The 14,897-nt window shown below is 49.6% G+C and overlaps 1 non-coding gene across 1 annotated transcript; it reads right to left on the bottom strand.

Moving 5' to 3' along the window:
• Positions 1-5,200: 5,200 nt before the first annotated feature.
• On the bottom strand, positions 5,201-5,272 carry TRNAE-UUC. The gene has a single exon. It is a non-coding gene; the product is annotated as a tRNA-Glu (tRNA).
• Positions 5,273-14,897: the final 9,625 nt, after the last annotated feature.

Raw genomic sequence — 14,897 nt, 5'->3', positions numbered from 1 at the left:
GAACCAGCTATCTGGAAGGGAAATAGTGAGGGTCCAGTGGTTTGGTATTTGGATGAAGAGGTTTCTGGGTGCTTCTGCAGCCTGGGCAGCCAGGCATCCCAGCCCTGCCCTCATCCTCTCACCTGCCCGCCCCCGGAGGAGCAGAGCCCCTCTCTCCTCGCGCTGTCCCCCAGGGCCTCCCGTGGAGCCTGGGAGCTGAGGGCAGAGCAGAGCCCCACGGAGGGGCGCCCTCAGGATGGTGGTGGGCCAGCGTGCTGGGCCCTCTCTCGGGCAGCATGGACGCAGGCTGGACACCCTTCCTCACGGCCCCAGCGCCCCAGACCGTGGTAAATCGTAGCCAGCTTGGTCAGCAGGGAAGACCGTTGCTGCCTGGACTTGCTGGGGAAGCAGAGGCTGGCCTCGCCCTGATGGCCCTAGAGCTGGGGGACCCATAGCAGCCCCGGCACCTCCACCCCATTTGACAGAAGGGGGAACTGCACCCAGAAAGGAGGTAGGTCTCTGGCCAAAGTGACACAGCCAGACTCTGCCCAGCCAGGTCCAGGGTTCAGGCATCTGCCCTCCCCCAAACGCCCCTGCCTGTGGGTTCAGAGCAAATGGCCCAGCGCTCTGCCCCACAACGTCAGCTGCGTCCTTCATCTGCGTCTACTCACTCAGCAGGTGTCCTTGACACCACCCACGTGCAGGGCACTGGCCTGCACACGTCCATGGTCCAATGAGGGAGACAGCCCCCTGTGGCCCCTCGCTCAGGGGACTGTTGATAAAGGGGGTGATGAGACCCAAATCTCGTCAAAAAGGAAGCCGTGGTCGTTCCTCCAGCTGTCCCAGAGCACCTGCACGTGTCCTCAAGGAGCCGCCTCCGGTCGCCATGGGGGAGGGAGACGTAGACGCAAATGAGGTTACTGCAGGACAAGGTTCTAGCGAAGATCAGAGGCTGGGGTGTGTGTTCCCAGCCGTGAAGGGTGGGTGCTCAGAAGAAGAAAGCGCGCGCAGCCGGCCCACGTGGGCGAAGAAACTGAGGTTCGGAGATTCCTGACATGAGCCGTGAAGGGTGGAGGTCACTAGGATCAGAGGGTGCCCAGAGGATGGGCAGGGAGGTGCTGGCGAGGTAGGAACGGGGTAGATCCCCACTGACCCTTATGGCAGCCAGAGAGCGTGCCCTGTGTGCTGTGGGCCATCAGAGCCCCGGGAGGATTCTCATCAGGGCCGTGAGGCGATATGACCTTTGTCCTTCACTCATTTATCAACAGCAGTGAGTGCCTTCTATGTGCCGTGTCCTCTGGGAGCTTATGGTCGGGAGGGGAAGTCGCCTTTCTAGTGTGGCAGGCGGTGGGGACGGTGTTGATGGCAGCGGAGGAAAAGCAGTGCTGAGGAGGGGGCATAGGTGGCAGAGACGTCCAGGAACCACCCGGGGCTACTTGTGGGCACGGCCCCAAGACAGGAGTGGGCTTGGTCGGTGAACGGGGCCAAAGGGCCTCTGGGGTTGTTTTCCCAGGGGCCCTGTCTCTTTATGGGACCTGCTCCCCAGCTTCTAGCCCATCCCTCCCACCTGCGTGGGTCCCCAGGAGCCACCATTCTGTACCACGACATCTCTGATGGGACCCGGGGTGGGCACCTGGCCCATTCTTTCCTGGGGTCTATCCTAACTAAAATTGGGAGAGGGTGTCACTGTCTCCCCAGGATGGTAGTCTGCAAGACATAGAAGCTCATGTTTCCAGAAAGTCACCGTGAAGGAAACAGTGTACACCAGGAGGAAGGGAAGCGGTCTCAGAGAAGGGAGACGGAGAGCCTCGGAGGCACCGGGTTTCCCGCACCCCAGGAGACCCAGAGGCACCTCCGTGTGGTGGGCTTTTCTGCCTTGTGGTAGTTCACGTACCATGAGGACCCTTTCCATCAATTCCCTTCCCCCTAAAGCTACTTCACACTTGGTTTCTTTCCTTTGCAACCAAGATAGGAGTCTTCCTGAAGCCTCAGGATGTTACCAAAGGGATCGTGGGTACCCTCCCCCAGCAATCAGCAAAGCCCATCTACTGACATTGGTTGTGGTAAAGTTTTTTTCAGGTGCCAACCAAGGAGAAAGGGCAACTCATGCTCAAAAGACTGAAGCTCCCTGATGGCTCTCAGGGAAGGGGTTTTAAAGGCAGCAATACAGGGTGAGGGTTTGGAGGTACATGATCAGATTGTGGACTTTCTTCTGATTGGTTGGTGGTCCGGGTGCTATTTCGGGAATCTTAAGCATCAACCTTCTGGTTCCAGCCAGTCTGGGGTCTAAGTGCCTGTGGTCAGTATGTAGTTACCATCCTCCACCTGGGTGGGAGGGTCTTCATTCCTGCAAAGCACCTCAAAGATTTGTGTCAGATTGCTACCTATAATCCTTGAGAAGGAACTAGACATCCTGTGACTCTATTGTCTAAGCTATTCTTACTTTTCTTGCTTGAGGGCTTTCCTCTGTTTCTGCATTCCCTCACTTTTCTAATGAGTAACCACTTGTGTCTGTTCTTTGGAACTCAGGGAAGGCCTAGGCGACTTTATTCCTACAAACAAGAGATGGGGGGCACAGCGGGACTTTTGTACCCAGAAAGGCCTCGTGGGTCCTGCTCAGTTTCAGTTCCCCCTTTTCTTTGATCCTCCTCAATCCTGAGGGGAACAGGGACAGGACGAGAAGGGGAATAAAGTTTTGGATAGAGACGTTCATCATAAACTCGGCAGCGGAACTCAGTTTTAGGGAGACTTGGTTTCAAGGACTCTACCTGTTCTGGCCCCTTGTCCTGTCCAGCCACCCCGACTAAAGTGTCCCAGAGTAAACACAAAGTGTTCTCTTCAAACCCTGCCCAAATTACAAGTTTGTGATCAAAAGAAACTATTGTTGTTTAAGTTTGTTTTGGGATGGTTCATTACACAACCATAAAATGCAGAATATCAACAGAATATAGCAATAAATATAGCTTAAAATTGAAAAATGAAGAAGTATGTGATTTAGAAACAAAGGTAAATATCAAAATTAAAATCTAAGAGGGGGAAAATGTTTGCCTCGGAGATGGGAAACTGCAGTGAGGGAGACAGGAACCTGCTGTTTTGTTTTATTGTAACAAACCTTATGGATCTATTTGATACTTTAAACTACATTAATGTATAACTTGGATAAAAATCAAAACTAAAACTAAAAACAAAATTTTTTCCCTTTTTTTCTTTCTTTTTGCTTAGCAGGAACGGATCTACAATTGGTTTAAAAGGCTTCTTGTGCACTCAGCGATGGGTGTATGAAACAGTCCATTATTCCAGCAACTAAGATAAAATTCCTGCTGACACGACCTGATATTCCCACTCAGCTAAAATGCTGCCTAAGGTTTTTTACTTAAAGACTCAGGTAACAGTCTTGGGGGTGACGAGTCCCGGTTGCCTCAGTGGAGCCCCTAGGGGGCCTTGTTTATTCTGTGTCTGAGCCCAGGCTTGGGCGTCCAGGGTGAGGTGCCAGCCAGGCAGGAAGCAGCCTGCAGGTGAGGCTGCCGGCCCAGGTGTGGCGGCTCCGCAGACGAGCTGAGCCTCAGGCCCTTCCTGGAGGAGTTCGTGGGTCTGAATCCCGGATTGCAGGGTTATTTGGAGCTGGGGGGTGTGGGTTAGGTGTTGAAGCAGATTAAAGATTTGAGGCCTGGTGAATGGAAGGAGGAAGATGCCTTTCACAACAGAGAAGGCTCTGGAGATGGAGGAGGGTGTCTTCAGCACCTGCACATAACTTAGTATGGCAGGATAATCTCTTTGAACCTTGTCTTTTTATGGGTTTTTGTGGTTTGGGGATTTTTAATATGTAGGAAGCCACTTTAGGGGGGAAATACATTTAAATATTTTACTTTTTAAAGTTATTATTTATTTATTTATTTGGCCACACCGTGCAGCATGTGGGATCTTAGTTTCCCGACCAGGGATCATACCTGTGCCCCCTGAAGTGGAAGTGCTGAGTCTTAACCACCGGGGAAGTGCCTTAAAAAGTTATTTTACTTAACCAGGTTCATGAATTGCATTGATTCTTTAACGTTCTTAAATTGTACCTTGCTCAGTTCTGGAAAGCCGTCAGCCAAATACTGAAAAAGCAACAGAAACAAGTGCAAAACAGAACATGAAACAGAAACTCTCCTTTAGCACATTTTACCTTAATAGATTTTCAAACGACACAAGGTACTGTTGGAATAAAATTGTCCTCCTCGCTCTTATGATACAAAATAAACGGGAAATTATTTTCACTCCTGAGTTACAGGAGGCTCTTGACTTTTTTTTTTTTTTTTTGGGCTGCACCTCGCAGCTTGTGGGATCTTAGTTCCTCGACCAGGGATTCCAACTACTGGACTGCCAGGGAATTCCCTGGGAAGCTCTTGACTTTCTTAGGCTTTCATTTCCACACATTATATATTGATGCCCAAACCACCTTTCGGCCTGGGAGTTGTGTTTCATATGCAACAGCTACTACCATACTACCACCCCAGGACAGAGCAGAGGCCTGGCCTCTGCCAACTGCCTGGCTGAGCCTCCCTTCTGCCCAGGGCTCTGCTGTACCCCAGCCTCTGACAGGCTGAGCCAGAGCTCAGTACTGCATATGGGGCTCCACAGTCATTGAGAGTCCTCCCCAGGAACTGTGTGAGAGCGGGGGCTGGTCTGTCTCTTGCCTTGGTGGTAGAGCGGCCCCCTTTCCTCTCCCCACCCCAGGCACCTGACCCAAGTTCCCCTGTGGAAGGGAAGTGCCTGGATGTCCCTCCCTGGTAGCTGGAATGGGTCAGAGGGAAGCAGTCTACACGGACCTTGATTAGGAAATACTGTAAAATATTTGTTTCCTGGAAATGAGCTGCTTTAATATTTGGCCATTTGTTTGGCTTTCAAACACTCAGCTTGCAAACATGCCTTAAGGATATTAAGTCCTGCCTTAAGGTTAGGGTTTCACCCCTACCCCACCTCCAGAATTGCTTCTGCACCAGGCCCCATGCTAACAGCCCTGTGACACAGGTACTATTATTTTTCCCATTTTGCAGATGAAGGAATTAAGACTTGAAGAGGTTAGGTACCAGAGAATACCCATAATAAGTGGTGGAAATTGAATGAGCCCGGGCCCAAAATCTACTGATTTCTTTCAATCAACATTTCTCAAAGCTAAAGCTTTTCATATATCACCTTTTTTTTTTTTTTCTCCCACACTACGTAGCTTGTGGGATTTTAGTTCCCTGACCAGGGATCAAACCTGGGCCCTGGCAGTGAAAGTGCCAAGTCCTAACCCCTGGACCACCAGGGAATTCCTCGTGTATCACCTTAATGAGTGTTTGCCATGGCCACAAGCTTACTTGTACTGAGGCAGGAGATAGATGGGCTCCAGGCTAGGCATTTACAAATGGCCTCCTGTTTACATTTCTTGGGGTGAGAAAAAGATGGGCTTCAGGCCGGACACTTGCAACTAGCTTCCTGTTTGCATTTCCTGAGACAGGAGATAGGTGGGCTCCAGGTTAGATATTTACAACCAGCCTCCTGTTTGCACTTTGAAATAGAAATAAGAACAGAAACAGGGTAAATAGCCCGCTTTGTCTCCTGTGGACACTTTAAGGCAGGAACAGAGAGGGGCTAAACCCTATTTGAGTAAAGATCAAGAGGTCATATATTTCCCATCCTTGGGGCAAGGGAGACATTGCACATGCGCAGAAACGCTCCTTGGGCAGAAAGGAGGGGGCACCGCCCCATAATATGGGATGCCAAGGCCGTCCCATAGGCCTCTGGGCTGGAATCCATCTTGGGAAAAAGTTGCGCATGAGTATTGGGGAGTGTCCTAGCGCAGGTCAGGTGTGGAAAAGAAACCAGATAATTGGCCAAAGGTAAACATAGACCTGGAAGAACTGCCCTGTATAAATGACTTAACCGCCTCCTTCCTGCGCTCCTCGTTAGGGAGGACGCCCACACCCTTGCCCTCCGGGTGTGCATCTCTGCCTTGCTTCTCTCTTAACAAACTGTTTCTCTGTGTGCTCTCCCACTCGTTGCGCTGTTGTGCTGTGTCTCTAATGATAAACTTTGTGCCTGTTTTTTACAGTTTTGGCCTCCTTGAGAAATGCATTTTGCACTGGGGGCAAGGGCCAGGGAAAATTTGCCTCTAGCCTCTAGCCCTAAGCTGCTCTAGTGGCTAGGATTCCTGGATTTCATCCAGGCTACCCAGGTTCAATTCCTGAGCAGGGAACTAAGATCTCACTTCACGCCACCACTCACTGCTACCTCTTCAAGATCAGTACTATTGTTTTGTTTAATTAATTAATTTATTTATTTTTGGCTGCATTGGGTCTTCGTTGCTGCACGCGGGCTTTCTCTAGTTGCGGTGAGCGGGGGCTACTCTTTGTTGCGGTGCGCAGGCTTCTCATTGCAGTGGCTTCTCTTGTTGTGGAGCACGGGCTCTAGGCGCGCAGGCTCAGTACTTGTGGCTCGCTGGCTTAGTTCCTCTGTGGTATGTGGGATCTTCCTGGACCAGGGCTCAAACCCGTGTCCGCTGCATTGGCAGGCGGATTCTTAACCACTCTGCAACCAGGGAAGCCTCAGTACTATTGTTTATTTAATTTTTTTAATACATTTTTTTCTTTTTTTTTAATTGAAGTATAGTTGATTTACAATGTTGTGTTAGGTTCAGGTGTAAAGCAAAGTGATTCAGTTATATATATATTATATACGTTACATTTTACATAAATATATGTATATATTCTTTTCAGATTCATTTTCCTTATAGGTTATTATAAGATATTGAATATAGTTCCCTGTGCTATACAGTAAGTCCTTGTTGTTTATCTGTTTTATATATAGTAGTGTATATGTCTTAATCCCAAACTCCTAATTTATCCCTCCCCTCACTTTCCCCTTTGGTAACTGTAAGTTCATTTTCTATGTCTGTGAATCTATTGTTCTTTTGTAAGTAAATTCATTTGTATCTTTAGATTCCACATGTAAGTGATATCATATGATATTTGTCTTTCCCTGTCTTACTTCACTCAGTATGATAATCTCTAGGTGCATCCATGTTGCTGCAAATGGCATTATTTCATTCTTTTTTACGGCTGAGTAATATTCCATCGTATATATGTACCACATCTTCTTTATCCATTCACTTGTTGATGATGGATATTTAGGTTGCTTCCATGTCTTGGCTATTGTAAATAATGCTGCTATGAACACTGGGGTGTTGGGACTTCCCTGGTGACACAGTGGTTAAGAGTCCACCTGCCAATGCAGAGGACACGGGTTCAAGCCCTGGTCCGGGAAGATCCCACATGCCACAGAGCAACTAAGCCCATGGCCACAACTACCGAGCCTGCACTCTAGAGCCTGCGAGCCACAACTACTGAGCCTGTGTGCCACAACTACTGAAACCCGCATGTTACAACTACTGAAGCCTGTGCTCTGCAACAAGAGAAGCCACTGCAATGAGAAGCCCGCACAACACAATGAAGAGTGGCCCCTGCTCACCGCAACTAGAGAAAGATGAAGCAACGAAGACCCAACGCAGCCAAAGAAAAAGAAAAAGAAAATACATATATATATAATTCTATCTTCTAAAAATAAAATAAAATAACCACCACCCAAATCAGGAAATGGAATGTGGCCTTCGTCCTCCCCACCCCATCCCATGCCCTTTCTCCTACACAACCTTCCTTCCCCACCAAAGGGAACCACTGAATTTTCTGGAAATCATTTTCTTATTCTGATTTTATCTGCAATATGGTTTAGTTTTGACTTGTCAATTTAAAGAAAAAAATAACCAAAGAGTTATGAGTTTAGTGTTACTCAAGGACATTACTGAGGACTATAGCCTGGGAAACAGTGTCTCAGATTGCTCTGAGGAACTGCTCTGCAGAGGTGGAGGAGGTGCCAATATATATATAATGATTTTTTTGGCTATGAAAAAACATAGTCAAGCACACATCTCAGTAAAAGATTAGTGCTGACCAGGAAGAACAGATATCTCAAAGATTTTAGTGCTTTTCTATGTATGGCTCGTTGGAATTATTCCTGAGGTATGCATCTCAACTGTCTAGGGACTCATTTATCCAAAGCACAGAATGCCTCATCCTGTTTTTTCCATCATGAACTCCCCTCAGGGCACACTGTTGGTGGGCGACTGCAGTGGGTTTCAGTTTAACCTTTGGTATAACTGGATGGTGAAGGACACTCTGTTCCTTTTTTTTGTTTGTCTGTTTGGTTACAGTCTACCCCCATTTTGGTCATAAGTTCAACCAAGGTTTGAGAGGCATTTCATGACCAATTTGTCCCATGGTTCTAGGAAGTGTCATTCCTAGGTCAAGTGAGGATTCCACTGGTAGGCCATTCATGTGCTATGTCTGGATTAGACCCTGTTAATAACCTAAAACTTCTCTGTATCATCTATCTTACTAGTCTATTGTGATCCAGGAAATGTTTCTCCCTTGTTGCTTCTTCCCATATCTAGAGTTATACTACTACAATTAATTTTCTAGAGAGCTACGTATGTGATTAATTGTCTCAAGGCATTTAGTCATCAGAGAACTGGTTATCCATCAGGTAATACAGGAAATAAGAATCATAAAATGGGCAAGATATAAGTAATATAGCTAGCTAGTACCATTAGCAAGGTCATAGTACAGCAGCTAGAGAGAGAAGAAGGAAGGATTTACTACTTGCAGCAACTAGGGAGAACACCGGCGATCTTCCCAAAGCAGTTTCTTCCGGAAAAGCAAAAGTGGGGAATTTTTAAGCTAAAGGTACATGTGTATTCATGCAGGGGGCTTGAGCAGTGGACAGAGTTCAAGCTTCAGTTGACTGAAGTCATGAGGGTCAGAAAAGGCAACATCGTCATCCCTTAGGTTCCTGTTGATCTGGTGGTTGAGCACCCTACGGGGGAGGGTTTAAATTCTGCAAAACAGCTCAAGACAGTACTTTAGGCTAATTCCTACCATTGAAATAGAACTGGGAGTCTTTACACCTGATTCATTATCTTTGCAATTGTTACTTCTCTTGTCTGATAAGTTCGCCCTTAAGACCATTATTACTGAGAGCTGTTCAAGGGAACACGTTGTGGCCAGCCTTAGATCACAAAATGGCTTAGGCCAAAAAATGGCTTCCTTATGTCAAGAAAGTCTTCCCAGTTCTCTTTCTCCAGGGACTTCTACCCAATCTGGTTACACCATCCACAGGTAGAGACATAGCTGTAACATACCTATGACAAACAGATAACCAGAGATCTCATAGCTTCATTTTAAAACTTAGTCATGAACCAGGTATTACAATATAAAACTTACTAGTTTATAAATACCAGTTGGAATAAGTTATCTGCTCAAGTGGCTAAGGCTTTTTACTATTTGCAGAAAACATTTTAAGATTTACCTTCGTCCTTGACAAATCCTTAAAGAGGCTGTGAATTAGATTTTAGATGAGAGAGCCTTTCCAGCAGTTTGAGTTTTAAAAGACTTCTTTTCCCTTTTTTCTCCTTTGGTTTCAGGTTCTACCTGATAGAGTTAACTGGGCTCAGTCTCAGGCCATTATGGGCTGTATTTACATTTCTGATTTGTAGAGATTTGTAAGACAAGGACTGTTGCTTTTCATTCCCAAAGGAACTGGGTTGCCACCTAAATGATATCAAAAGATTGATTTGTCCAACTACATTTTCTTTAATTTGCTCCTTTATATCAGTTAGAATATTTCCAACTAAACTGGAAATCAAAAGATTTCTATAGGGGCTTCCCTGATGGCGCAGTGGTTAAGAATCTGCCTGCCAATTCAGGGGACACAGGTTCGAGCCCTGGTCCGGGAAGATCCCACACGCCGTGGAGCAACGAAACCCGTGCGCCACAACTACTGAGCCTGCGCTCTAGAGCCCGCGAGCCACAACTACTGAAGCCCGTGCGCCTAGAGCCCATGCTCTGCAACAAGAGAAGCCCCCGCAATGATAAACCCACGCACCGCAACAAAGAGTAGCCCCCGCTCACGCGGCGACAAACACCCAACGCAGCCAAAAACAAATAAGTAAAAAAAAGAAAAGATCTCTATATTCTAGATCTTTAGGATTCAATGTACCATGCTTTGAAAAGTTTGCGCAAGGCATTCAACAAAGGCCATCTTTCAGGTCTGGACTTCTGGTCAAAGTCAGACCAATTCACCCTAGGGGCAAAAGAAAGTCTCCATCATTGCTTTTATTAGCCCCCAGTTTTTACCTCATACTGTATGGGCTCAGGTAATCCTAGTGATTTCCTTAAGTATTTTGAATTAACATTGCCTAAGAGGCAGATATACGTATATGCCCTGTCTTTTTAATAAATTTATTTATTTATTTATTTTTGGCAGCGTTGGGTCTTCGCTGCTGTGCGCGGGCTTTCTCTAGTTGCAGCGAGCAGGGGCTACCCTTTTTTGCGGTGCGCAGGCTTCTCATTGCGGTGGCTCCCCTTGTTGCGGAGCACGGATTGCATGCAACAAAAGTCTCATCACTTCCATTGCTGTCTAGTATTCCACGTATGACAATGCTGTAATTTTTTCCTTTTTCCTGCTGATGCTATTTCCAACTTTTGGCTGCTTATTAAATGGTGCTACTTTAAATGTGTTGGCACATACCTCCTGGGGCACATGTGCCACAGATTCTCCAGGACATTTACCCAGAGTAGAACTACCTCCATCATGGGACAGGCATGTCCTCATGTCACTGGAGAAGGCTTGTGTCTGCAGTGGACTCTCCTCTTCTGCAGTGGTTCCGTCTCCTCTTCTTCTCCAAGGCTCGCAGAGTTGGGCTTTTTGGTCTTTACCGGCCTGGGGTCTGTGATGCCACCATGTGGCTTGTGCTGCATCACTTGAACGCCTTTCCAGTGTCTCCCTGTATGAGAAACCTGTCCAGTAGGGGGCGGAAAGGCAGCTAAGGCAGAGGCAGATGGGAGAGTGGCTGACAGAGCAGTGACAGCTGCAGAAGAGGGATTGGGGGAGGGGCTTTCTGAGAGGCACTGTTCAGAGGGAGCCAGCAAGGAGGGCAGGGACCAAGGAGAGGGCAGATTCTGAGGGCCAAGAACGGTGCCACACAATGTCCGAAAGTGCCTCTGCCACCTTTCTCTGCCAGTGACTCCCGACCTGCCTCTGCCCCAGCTCCCCCTCCTCCAGTGCCACCCCCTCCAGCAGCATCTTGGAGGCCGACCTCCTCAGCCCAGCATCCCCTCCTCTCTTTACACCCTCTTCTAGCCCCTGAAGCACAGCCCAGCACCAATCCTGCGACCTCGTCTTGGGACTTACATCCAGATTTCTCTTCCGCCCAGATCCCATGGGAACCCACTTACCAGCCTGACTTCCTGCCCCTCTCCCAAGGGCGCCAGACACTCTGGTCAGGGGAGGCCCCTGGGCCCCAGCCCGTAAGGTCCACACTCTTCCTACTGACCAGCCCAGGGGACCTCAATTCTTCCCCGGGACAGTGTCCAGGAGCATGAGTGGGTTGAGGCATCCCACACCCCCCCTAGACAGGAGGCCCCGTACTGGTTGGGTCTGCGGGGGCTCATCTGGGCCTCCAGGATGCTTTACATTCGGTCGCTGCTCAAGAGACTTTAAACTGAATCAAGCTGCCTCCTTTAAAGAACAAGCAGCCGCCGAGCTTCTGATTTTTGTCTCTGAGACCCTCTCTGGCCAGCCTCTCTCAGAGAGCCCCAGAGAGCCTCTGAGACCTCAGCCCCACCTCCTGACCTGTTTCCAAGGCCAGTATCATGAGTTCTCCCTACTAACAGTTGCCTCTGGGGCCTTCCTTTCAGCTTTGCCACGTCCCTCCAACCCCAAATGCCAAAACTGGTGCTGACCCTTCTGCAGGTGGAGAGATTCCCAGCACGAGGGCGAGCGTGATCCCTGGGGTCCCCGGATGAACCCCGATGTGCGCCCTCCAGCTCTGCTGAGTCCAGAACACATCTCTGCAGACAATTCCCCTGTGTGACCCTTGGGTGCCCTGGGGTTCGTGCTGTCTCTGGTTCCTTCCACAGGCCTCCCAGGACTGGCCCCTCCCGAGGCTGTTCTCCAGTCACTTGCATCTGCCCCTCGGGAAGTGCAGAGCCAGGTTCTAAAGCACGCAAATCATAGCCACAAAGAAAGGCGGCTTCCCCTCCCCCAATGCCAGTGCCTTCACCTTCCATGTGACCTCTGAGAACTCTGGGCGGCTGACTTCCACAGGACTCCAAAGGAGCCTGTGACCCTGGGGCTGCGACCTTACTGCTCTCAGCTGAGCACTCCTTTCTGAGCCATCAATCGCTCCCGGGCTATGTGAGCAATGCTGGCCTCCCTATGACCAACTTTCCTGATGGCCCTTGCCTCAGGCATGCTGGGAGGAGGGATGGGTGGCCTCAGAACTGCATGGGCAGGCCTGTCCAGAGGCGAAGACCTCATCAGGGATCCCACGCCAGCCAGGCGCTGCCACTCTGGCTGGACTAGGCTGAGATGACGCTCTCCAGCCCCAGGGCTCACCACGTGCCCTCCTACCTCCCTGCCAGATGCCCAGGTGGCCTCAGGAGGCTCGACACCTCCCTGATTCCATGTGGCCCCCAAGGAGAGGAGGGCAAAATAAAACTTGTGTTGGCTTCCCGCATCCCAGCATGAGTGGGGACGTTCATACCATCTCTACAGGACTGGTGGGGGGGTGGAAATGAGAGCTGGGGACGAGGGCCCAGGGAGCACTTGCCCCTAGAGAGGGGGGCCTCCATTTCCCCAAAGTGCTGGGGGGGGGGGGGGGGTGTGGCCTATTGATGATCAACAGCCTTTCTGTTCCCAGCTGCTGCCCTGCTCTCCCCTGAGCGGAAGGACTGTCACTACGTCTCCAGGGGACATCGTGAGACTGGGAGGGCAGGAGGCAGGCAGAAGGCATCCCCCATGGCTCGGCTGGTGCTGCAGTGCGCTCAGCATCACACACCCCCATCGCCCGCTGCCAGCAGTGCCTGCAGGGGCCACCATGCTGGGGGCGGGGACACAGCCCAGAGAGCCGAGGGTGGTAAGTGGGGACAACGGTGGAGGGTGCTGGGGCTCTAGATGGGGCCCCACAGGACAAGGCCTTCCTTCCCAGAGAACAGGGAGACCAGGACAAACATCCCCCAGAGAGCAGGCTCCATGCAGCTGGCCATCCCCTGGCCCGAGGTATCCGTAACCCCAGAGTGCAGGACTGGAGGTGTCATCTCTTACTCCAGAGCAGAAAGCTCCGCTGTCTGCTGCCTTGTCATCCCTGGGCCCCAGGGGACAATGTGTAAGAGCATCTCATCACAGTCAGGTGACTCAGGCCCAGAGGAGGGAGGCAGGGTGCCCTGGTGGGAACATGGACAAACATCCTTTGTTTACTGCAAGAGACACGGGGTTTGTATTTGGTCTCCGGTCCTGCCCAGGCACAGGACAAAATGCACACGAAACCAAGAGGGGTCATAGCTGATGATCACTTAATCTCATCATAAGAAAAGCATTAAAGGAAACTTTATACTCCACACCTATTAGCATGGCTAAAATTAAAAACAGTGACAACACCCGACGATAGTGTGAATGCAGAGAAAATGGATCCCTCATACATTGCTGGTGGGAATGCCAAGTGGTGCAACCACTCTGCAAAACAATTAGGCAGATCATTTTGGTTGGGGGGCTGCAGGGGAATGTGCTTTCTTAAACAAACAAAAAAACACTAGACATGCAACAACGCTGTGACCCAGCATTTGCACTCCTGGGCACGCATCCCAGAGAAATGGAATGAAATGAAATGTTCACGCAAAAACCTGTCCGAGGAGATTCGTGGCAGCTTTATTCATAACAGCCAAACCTGGAATCAGCCTAGAGGTCCTTGCACATGAGAATGGTTAAACACGCTGCAGGGTCCACTCACCCCGGACACTGCTCAGCGGCACAAAGGAGTCAACAGCTGACCCTTGCTCGGGTGAATCTCCAGGGAATTAGGCTGAGTGAAAAAGACCAGTCCCAAAGATTGTATGGGGCTTCCCTGGTGGCGCAGTGGTTGAGTCCACCTGCCGATGCAGGGGACACGGGTTCGTGCCCTGGTCTGGGAAGATCCCACATGCTGCGGAGTGGCTGGGCCCATGAGCCATGGCCGCTGAGCCTGTGCGTCCGGAGCCTGTGCTCTGCGACGGGAGAGGCCACAGCGGTGAGAGGCCTGCGTACCGCAAAAAAAAAAAAAAAAGAAAAGAAAAGAAAAAGAAGATTGTATGATTCCACTCATGTAACTTATTTGAAATGACAGGATTTTAGAAATACGGGACAGGGATTAGGGACAGAGGGTGGGGTGGCTATAAAGGAGCAGGTGGGGTTGGAGCTGCTCAGCACCTTGACTGTGCTGGTGTTTACATGAACCCACGCATGTGATAAGATGGTACAGAACCTACACAATCACAAATGTGCATGTGTAAAATGGGGGAATCTGAAGAGAAATGTGAAAATCTGTGAATTATAACACTGGAGAAGATTGGACGAAGCGTACAAGGGATCTCTATTATTTCTTAGAACCACAAGTGAATCTACAGTTATGTCAAAAATTCAAATTAAAAAAGGGGACTGGGAATTCACTGGACTAAAGATTAATCTTGGAGTAACAAAACTTTAACCTACGGCCTGGTCAAAGGAACCGATTCATTAATTAAGGGCCTGCCCAGGCGTTAGTCCCTCCTGACCTGTAGCCAAGAATTTTCCAAGCACAAGACCATGCAGGGGACAGAGGCAGCTATGGCGGCAACTCGCAGAGGCCAGGAAGGATGCCCCCTAACCTGGTATGTCCTCTGAGAGCTAGAGTTTCACCTGGGTCAGCGTGGTGAGCGGGTGGAAGAGCAGGTCAAGGGAGGAGGAGAGGGCTTCCCCGGTGGCGCAGTGGTTGAGAATCCGCCTGCCAACGCAGGGGACAAGGGTTTGAGCCCTGGTCCGGGATGACC

The sequence above is a fragment of the Monodon monoceros genome, unplaced genomic scaffold (assembly GCF_005190385.1).
Source record: "Monodon monoceros isolate NGI ecotype Baffin Bay Population unplaced genomic scaffold, NGI_Narwhal_1 Super_Scaffold_16, whole genome shotgun sequence".
Taxonomy (NCBI): Eukaryota; Metazoa; Chordata; class Mammalia; order Artiodactyla; family Monodontidae; genus Monodon; species Monodon monoceros.
Note: the sequence above shows the minus strand (reverse complement) of the source record. Positions and strands in the feature narration are given on the sequence as shown.